The sequence below is a fragment of the Schistocerca cancellata genome, chromosome 8 (genome assembly GCF_023864275.1).
Source record: "Schistocerca cancellata isolate TAMUIC-IGC-003103 chromosome 8, iqSchCanc2.1, whole genome shotgun sequence".
NCBI classification, from domain to species: domain Eukaryota; kingdom Metazoa; phylum Arthropoda; class Insecta; order Orthoptera; family Acrididae; genus Schistocerca; species Schistocerca cancellata.
In genome coordinates this window covers 79,413,384-79,422,351 of record NC_064633.1, presented here as the reverse complement: position 1 = coordinate 79,422,351, position 8,968 = coordinate 79,413,384, and positions in this window count along the sequence as shown.

Sequence of the window (8,968 nt, the reverse complement as noted above, 5' to 3'; positions counted from 1 at the left end):
TGCTCCAGGCAACGCCAAGATGGTTTCTTTGAGAAGGCTGATTTCCCTCATGGTAGCTGATACGCCCGCTAAACCCGCTGAGCAGAACAAGTAATAGGACTGTGGAAAGGGCCAAAGGTTGAGGTCAGTTTCTCCTTCTAATTGTCATTTATTGTAATTTAATAATCTTTACAACCAAAGCGGCGCATAGCCGGACCTTTACCGAATGCAACTCTTTCACGGCTGAAGGCCTCCAACAAGAAATCTTGATAAGATAAAAATCCAATTAAGATAAAAATAAAATAACTCAAAAATACAACATACGCAAAGTGCGATATAAATGGCTGAGGGCCACAATTAAATTCCAAAATTTTAGAATATATTACCATACACCTTTAAAGACAGAAGGCCAACAAGAAATCTTAAAAACTCAAAAATTAAATTAAGATAGCAATAAACTAATTTAAAACCCAAAAAAGCAACATATACAAGGTGCAACACAAATGGCTGAGGGCCACAATTAAATTTCGAAACTTCAGAATACATTACCATAGACCTTTAAAGGCAAAAGGCCAGCATGTTTAACAACAAGAAATCTTAAAAATCTACAAGATAAAAATCCAATTAAGATAGCAATAAAATAATTTTTAAAAAAATCACAGCAAAGTAGATAGAACAAACATACGCAAGGTGCAATTCCAATGGCTGAAGGCCACAATTAAGTTTTAAAATTTTAAAATATATTACCATAATCTTTTAAAGGCAGAAGGCCGTAATGTTTAAGCTTGAAAGATAAATTTAAGAATTAATTTTGCCAAAATTTTTAAGAAAAAAGAAAAAAATAACCATAATCCTTAAAGTAGCTGACGACAGATAATTAAACACCGGTGGCACTCAGAAGTCTCCAGGGAGGTCGGTCTGCCGTCGTTCACTTAGACGAGGTAGGTGGTGAGCCCAGCTACACTCGATGCGTCGGAACCCAACCAGGGGACAGCCACGGACCGACCGACACAACGACTTGCTTCCCATCAAATCAGTACGTGAGATCTCAAACAGAAAATGTTACGGACGTAATTATCCACAATCAAATATGTACAAACACTCGGTGTTGGTCACAGGAAAACCTCCCCAACAGCGAACTACCGAAACGAACCACTACATGAATGGACGAGGCTTGGGTACTTAAAACCACACTCAACTTTGACATCCTGGGTCGGTGAGCCACGAAACTCGTAGCGATCGGAGAGCTCCACACACGCTCCGACACTGCAGAGGGACCGGCAGCGAGCCCAGCGACTGCACCACGCGGAGATACCTTCCCTGGTCCGCAGCCACAGACCGACTGCCTGCTGGTCCGTCGCGACTGCTGCTCCGTCGCGACTGCACTGCTGGTGCGTCTCCCACTCACTTCCAGACACACGACGGCGGAAATACTGGCTCGGACGCAACCGTGCAGAGGAAACGCGCCCACTGGCTAAGCGACATCCCTGCACCAGGAAAGGGCCGGTCCAAGTTCCACAAGATGGTAATTGAAGGGGCCCAGACGCGCTCAGAGAACCAGTTACACGCCGCCCGATGAGAAGACCGACCTCTCAGAGCCAGTATGCCGACAACATTTAAAATAACTTGTCAAAGGAAATCAGGTCACACACAACCTGACAAACACTTGCACGAAGACCTGAACGGTACCCAACAGTGACTAAGCACACACGAAAACAAATTGGGGGTCGATTCACACACACACAGCCGACTCATGAACGATCGGCGAGCCAAAACGCGTCGTCCGGTAGGACTACCGACCGACGATCCACCGAGACCGTGACCCGGCTCAGGTGATGCGTGGCGGCAACGGTCGGGCGAGCCATGTCGACGCAGACCTCACTGCTGCTCCAACCCGACCGCACTAGTGCCACACTGCCACTCCCCGACTGGCAGGTCTGGACTGCGCTCCAGACGCGTTCCAACTGAATGGCCGACCGGAACTCGCGACCCGAACTGCGACCAACTCTCTAACAACAGACAACGTGCGAGAAGTAATAGCAGTCGAGCAAAGATACTACGAGAGGGAATATATCGATACGCGCTGCTAACACCGCTCACAGTCAGGCAAATCAGCAACTCAGTGACAGTAGTAATTTAAATTAACGTAGTGACGTGGAAGTACGAAACAGGGTGTAAAATACGTAATGGCGGGAACACGAGCCACGCACGGCTCAATAGCGAGTCCAGTGACTTAAGCACTGCGTCGCCTCGCTCGATGATTACGAGTAAGAAAGTCATAGGAGACTCGTGCGTAATTCGAGTAAAATAACAGCGAAGGCAAAGCAAACATGAAAAGACCGAGGCAATAAAAGAAACAGAAGGAAGGTTAGAGTTTAAGGTCCTGTCGGAGTGAGGTCATTAGAGACGGAGAACGAGCTCGGATTGGTTAAGAATGGGAAAGGAAATTGGTCATGGTCTTTCCCAGTATTCGCCTTAAGCGATTTAGAAAAATCACGGAGGGCTGGACGCGCATCTGATCTGTCTCCCTCCCGACCCCGAGTCCAGTGTGCTAACCGATGCGCCACCTCGCTCGGTCCGAGAAAATAACAGCAAATGTAGATGGAGATAAATGGCCGACGAGGGATAAAAATGTAATATCCAATCAGAGAGGAAACTTTAGCTGCAGAAACAGATGAACTAATCACAAATGACCCAAAGTATACAGGATATTTGAAAAATGGTCTCGGGATATGTATTTGAACTGCGTGTTCTTCTCCCTCTTAATGTCGCTTCCCGCCACGCGCCATCTTTTGTTTACTAGCGATTCCCAGCAGGGGGTGACGGGAAGGCCGGCAGGGGGAGTGGTCGCGAGCAGTGCGGCCGTTGCCGACGCTCTGTGCCTACTGAGGACGGGACCTCCATAAGAGTACTGGCGTTCGGACGTAATAGTGGCGTCTGATTCAAAACGTTACCGAAATTCTATCAGTTCTGTTTCCTCTATGTTGCCGGTGTGGAAGCAGGACTGTGTCCCGGTACCGGTAGCTATTCCTCGGAGTGTGCATCAATCAAAGTAACACCTATCGTACACCTTTGTTTAGCGGTGGTTGACATTCACATTCCGCTAAAACGGTGATTCAGTAACCCGACCATACTGGATAAGTTATTCGTCGTGACTACTGTATCACACATTTTACTATTCTCTTCCGTTTCTTCCGCTGTGTGCTGTTGGGTTCATTTCAGTGTTAATATTCAGCCAAATGTATTAGAAATGAATTCTTGCTGTCTTGTGGTTAAGTCCTGGGTTTGTTTGAACCTAGTGTTGCAAAAATGTGATTCAGCCGAAGAGCCGACACGTTTCCACTGATCGACTGTCGGATCCTGACGATCCCGTGCCCACTGCAGTGGTAACTGACGATGTCGTCAGGTCAACACGTGAGCACGTAGGGGCTGTCTACTGCGGAGCTCCATGTTCGACAATGTTTCTATTTATTTATTTACACGTCAAGTTCCACAAGACCAAATGGAGCAGCAAATCTCCAAGGTCACGGAACATGTCAGTACGTCAAATTACAACATAAAAGTAATAACAGATAAGAATACAATGTGTATGAACTCGAAAAAAGTCAATCCATAATTTTAAGTAAACGCAATCAACAATACAAAAAGAATCAGCTTAATTTTTCACGGAACTTCTCGACAGAATAGGAGTGACCCATGAGGAAACTTTTCAGTTTAGATTACTGCTAAGATTTTGGAATTCGAGTGGTAGCTTATTGAAAATGAGTGCAGCAGTATACTGCACACGTTTGTGCACAAGAGGTAAGGAAATCAGATCCAAATGCAGGTTTGATTTCTGCCGAGTATCAACTGAGTGAAAGATGCTTATTCTTGGAAATAAGCTAATGTAGTTGACAAGAAATGACAGTAAGGAATATATATAGTGAGAGGCCAATGTCAAAATATCCAGACTTGTGAACCGGGGTCGACAAGACTTTCGTGAGCTTACACCACTTATTGCCCGAACCGCCCGTTTCTGAGCCAAAAATATCCTTTGCGAATAGGAAGAGTTACCCCAAAATATAATACCATACGACATAAGCGAATGAAAATAAGCAAAGTAGACTAATTTTCGTGCCGAACAATCACTCACTTCAGACACCGTTCGAATAGTAAAAATGGCAGCATTAAGTCTTTCAACAAGATCCTAAACTTGCGCTTTCCATGACAACATACTATCTATCTGAACACCTAGAAATTTGAACTGCTCAGTTTCACTAAGCATATGCCCTTTCTGTGAAGTTAAAACGTCAGGTTTTGTTGAATTGTATGTTAGAAACTGTAAAAACTGAGTCTTACGGTGATTTTGCGTTAGTTTATTTTCTACAAACCATGAACTTAGGTCATGAACTGCACTACTTCAAACCGAGCCAATGTTGCACACAACATCCTTTACTACCGAGATAGTGACACCAGCAAACATAAATATTTTAGAGTTACCCATAATACTAGAGGGCATATCATTTATATAAATAAGGAACAAGAGTGGCACCAACACTGATCCCTGGGACCCCCTCCCCACTTGACTGTACCCCACTCAGACCCCACATCACAATCATTCTCAACACTGTGAATAATGACTTTTTTGCTGTCTGTTGCTAAAGTAAGAGGTGGACAAATCGTGAGCTACTCCCCGTATTTCGTAATGGTCCAACTTCTGGAGCAATATTTTGTGATCAACACAATCAAACGTCTTAGTTAAATCAAAAAATACGCCTAGCGGGAACCCATCCAGTACCTCACAGAGAAAAGAGAATGTAGTATTTTCAGTTGTTAAACGACTTCTAAAGCCGAACTATACATTTTATTGCAAATCGTGTGATATAAAATGATCAATTATCTTTACACACACAGCCTTTTCGATAACTTTTGTTAGAAATACGTCTAAAATTGTCTACATCATCCTTTTCTCCTTTTTCATAAAACGGCTTTACTACTGTCTAATTTAATCGTTCAGGAAACTGACCATTCCTAAAGGAAAAATTGCAAACATGGGCAGCACAGTACTTCAATATTCTGCTAGGCTCTCCATCATATCCAGAGAGTCCTTAATCTTCAGTGATTTAATTACTGACTCAATCTCCCCCTTGTCTGTATCACAGAGGAGTATTTCAGAGGGACTGATGACCTCAGATGTTTAGTCTCATAGTGCTCAGAGCCATTTTAGCCAGTATTTCAGACACCAATCTCGGAAAGGCATTTGCCAAGAAAGTTATATGATTCCCTGTAGAGAGTAAATTTTTTATTTAATTCACCAGCAATGCTTAGAAAATGATTGTTAAATACTGTACATACATCTGATTTATCAGTAACAGAAATATTTTTACTACGAACTGACTTTGTATCACTGACCTCGTGCTGCTGACCAGACACTTCCTTCACAACTGACCACATGGTTTTAATTTTATTCTGTGAATTAGATATTCTATTTGCATACCACGTACTCTTTGCCTTCCTAATAACATTTTCAGGCATCTTACAATACAATTTGTAACGGGCCACTGTGGCTTGATTGAGACTACCTCTAACATTTTGATATAACTCTCGCTTTGTTCTACATGATGTCCTTATTCCACTAGTCAGACACCCGGGCTGCCTATTATTGCTAGTACTCCGTTTAGAACGTTCCAATGCAAAGCAATTCTCAAAGACCATGATAAATGTGTTAAGGAAAGCATTATATTTATCATCTGTGTTATTGGCGCTATAAACATCTTGCCACTCTTGTTCATTGACAGGGTTTAAAAAACTCTCTATTGCTGTTGGATTAACTTTCCTACATAGTTTGTGATTATATCTGACACTTGTTTGAGTACAAAAGCCCTCTAGTGTTAAAATTTGTGCATCATGGTCTGAAAGGCCATTCACCCTTTTAGTAACAGAATGCCCATCAAGTAATGAAGAATGAATAAAAATATTTTCTATGGCTGTGCTACCGTTCCCCTGCACCCTAGTTGGAAAAAACAGTCTGCATCAGATCATATGAATTTTGGAGATCTACCAACATCCTTTTTCTTGCACCATCATATACAAAATTTATATAGAAGTCACTACATATAACTAATTTCTAGTTTTTCCTAAAAAGTGAATCAAGAACCCTCTCCAGCTTGAGAAGAAATGCTCTGAAGTCAGAGTTAGGGGACCTATAAACAACAACAATTAGAAGTTTAGTTTCACTAAATTCAACTGCCCCTGCACAACATTGAAATATCTGTTCAGAGCAGTGCCGCGATACGTATATGTAATCAAATGGATTACTGTTTTTAACGTACACAGACACTCCCCCCAGCCAGCAAGGAACTCCTTGAAAAACAGCCAACTAATCTGTATCTTGGTAAAGGAAGCCTCTGAACTGTCAAATTATTTAAATGGTGCTCCAATATAAAAATAATTTCAGAGTCAATATCTATAAGCAGATCACTAACTTGATCTCTAATACCTCTTATGTTTTGATGAAATATGCTAATTCTTTCTCTACTTGGAAACATGACGTCCTCTGAAGGTGAGCCCTTAGTTAGAAAATTTCCTTTAAGCAGGTACACCTGTCAGCTGATTTCAATCTAAGAAAGGTGCAGCTCTAACACCAACTACTACAGTAACTTCTACATGAGTGAACCTACCACCACCCACTGCACTGTCGCCTATAAGCTTTGCCAGACACTCCTTCCCATACCTATCGCTGGCAATGCCTAGAGAAACGCGATCTATTAATAGACCCAACTGGCACCACTGAAATGTGACTCATACCCTGTGCCATCAGTGCCCTCTCCATCCCCATGTTAACGCTCCTAACAGCCGCATTAAGATGAGGCCGATCATGACGCTGAAACAGTTGCACGAAATGCACATTACTGCCACCATTTTGAGTAGCTATCTTTACCAAGTCATCACCTACATCGCATTCCCCGTCCCTATCAAGACTGTTCCCTGCTCCACCCACTGTCAGTACCTGATCCTCCTTCGTAAAGTTCCTACATCACTCCCCTATGCTGTCAGTCACCTGAGCCAACCCTGCACTAGGCTTCACAATGCTGGTGACCTGGTACTCACTCCCCAACACTTCCTGCAACTACTGGCCCACAGCTCTACCATGCGAACTACCTAGCAGCAGAACTTTCTTCTTTCTGTTAGACTTTGCAACTGACCTAGGCCTCCTAACTGCTGAGGACTGCTGCATGTTCCCTGTATCTACAGCTACAAGAGGCTCCGCTCCACTCAACTCTGACAGTTGGTCAAATCTATTGCATATACGCAAAGTATAGCTGTCTGAATACCTCCTCCTCCTAGCTGCCTTCTTGGCAACTGCCAGTTCCCATTCCCCACCACGCATCACCCTCCTCAACCTATTTAGTTCCTCCTTTGCGCGTTGTAACTGCACCTGAAGGGCACAGATCTTACGCTCCCGCTTCTCTATCAACCTATTTCTACTACAAATTCTGCATTCCCAGAAGAGGATCTCCCCAGAATGCCCACTGGCTTCCCCACTGCATTCCCCCCAACGAGAATACTTTGAACGAGTTCCACTCCGTAACTCACTACTCACAAATATACGACAGAGCCCACAATTCTCACTCGTGTGAAAATTTTACAGTTACCGAAAAAAAAAAACTATACGCCTATGTTACCTAAGTTCAGTTATACCAGTAGAACTATTAATAGAACTAACAATAGCGGTCTCGAAATTCTCTGTCTAGTAAGAAAGCAACTACTTGTATTAATATTACTACACCACAGCTAATACCAATACCAACAAAACTTCACCAAATTATTAGCTAAAACCAAAAATTCAAGAGGCCACTGGAACACTCAACGAAATTAATACACTGAATGAAAATTTTACTGAAATATTTACTAGAAACAATAAGAAACGTCAGCTGAAAATTAAAGCACGAAATTTATTAAACGACATCAATGCACAGAAAACTAAAAAACACAGCGAGCGAACGTTTCCAAAAGTTTATTTCGCCACAAACAGCACGAAACACCGCTGAAAACTATTAAATTTGATATCTGTATAACTGTGCACAAATAACTTTGTCAGTACATAGCTTTATAAGCGTTACAGTTGCAATTGCTCGCCGCAAAATGTAAACGCAGTACCGAGGCGCGAGGCTTGGACGAACGACGTAAGCACACTCACGAATAACAGACCACTCGGGTCAATGACACAGGAAGAAAGACTGAGATTAATGAAAATCCACTAATAAGTTACTTTCACAGCAAATATTAACACAAATAAACTTTAAAATAAGTAACTGAAGACCAAACTTTATAAAATATTGACGAACAATTCCAACAGCAGTCCAGCACGCGTGACGTCACACCAAAGACTCAATGACGATGAACGGATGCTCCGAAACACTTGTGCGTGGACCAGAACTGTGCTCTATCGACAGAGATGCCACAACCACAGATCACTTTGCAGAGCAGACAAGCCTCCGAACCGCGCGTACTGCGAGGAGTCGTGGACGTCCAGCCATTTAGTGCCTAGTAGTAGTCTCGCTGTCCTTCTACCTCTTTCCGTAGATGCTCATAGATGCTCACGACCATATTCCAAGCTCTGCGTAATAATAATCTGCCCTTTGGCAACGTAGCTTATCTCAATTGATTTCCCCATTTGCAGTCCTTATCTTCGCTAGAGAGATCTCCCGTCCTGTCTGCTCCGCTCATACACTTTTCTAACTCGTCACGTGCCCGCAACGCCACCAGGCGGCATCCAACGGTAATGGTCATAATGTTTTGGCTTACCAGTTTGTATACATCGTATAAAACTGTATTTGTTCAAACTACACAGAGCGTGTCAAAAATATTTTCACAAACCTCGAGGACGAATTCCTCACACTAAAACAACAAAAAAATGCATGTAAACAAATGTGCGAAAAATCAGTCAATCTTGAGTTACGCATCTGAGATGAAATTCGTGAACTTAAATTGTATTCAAATAATTAAA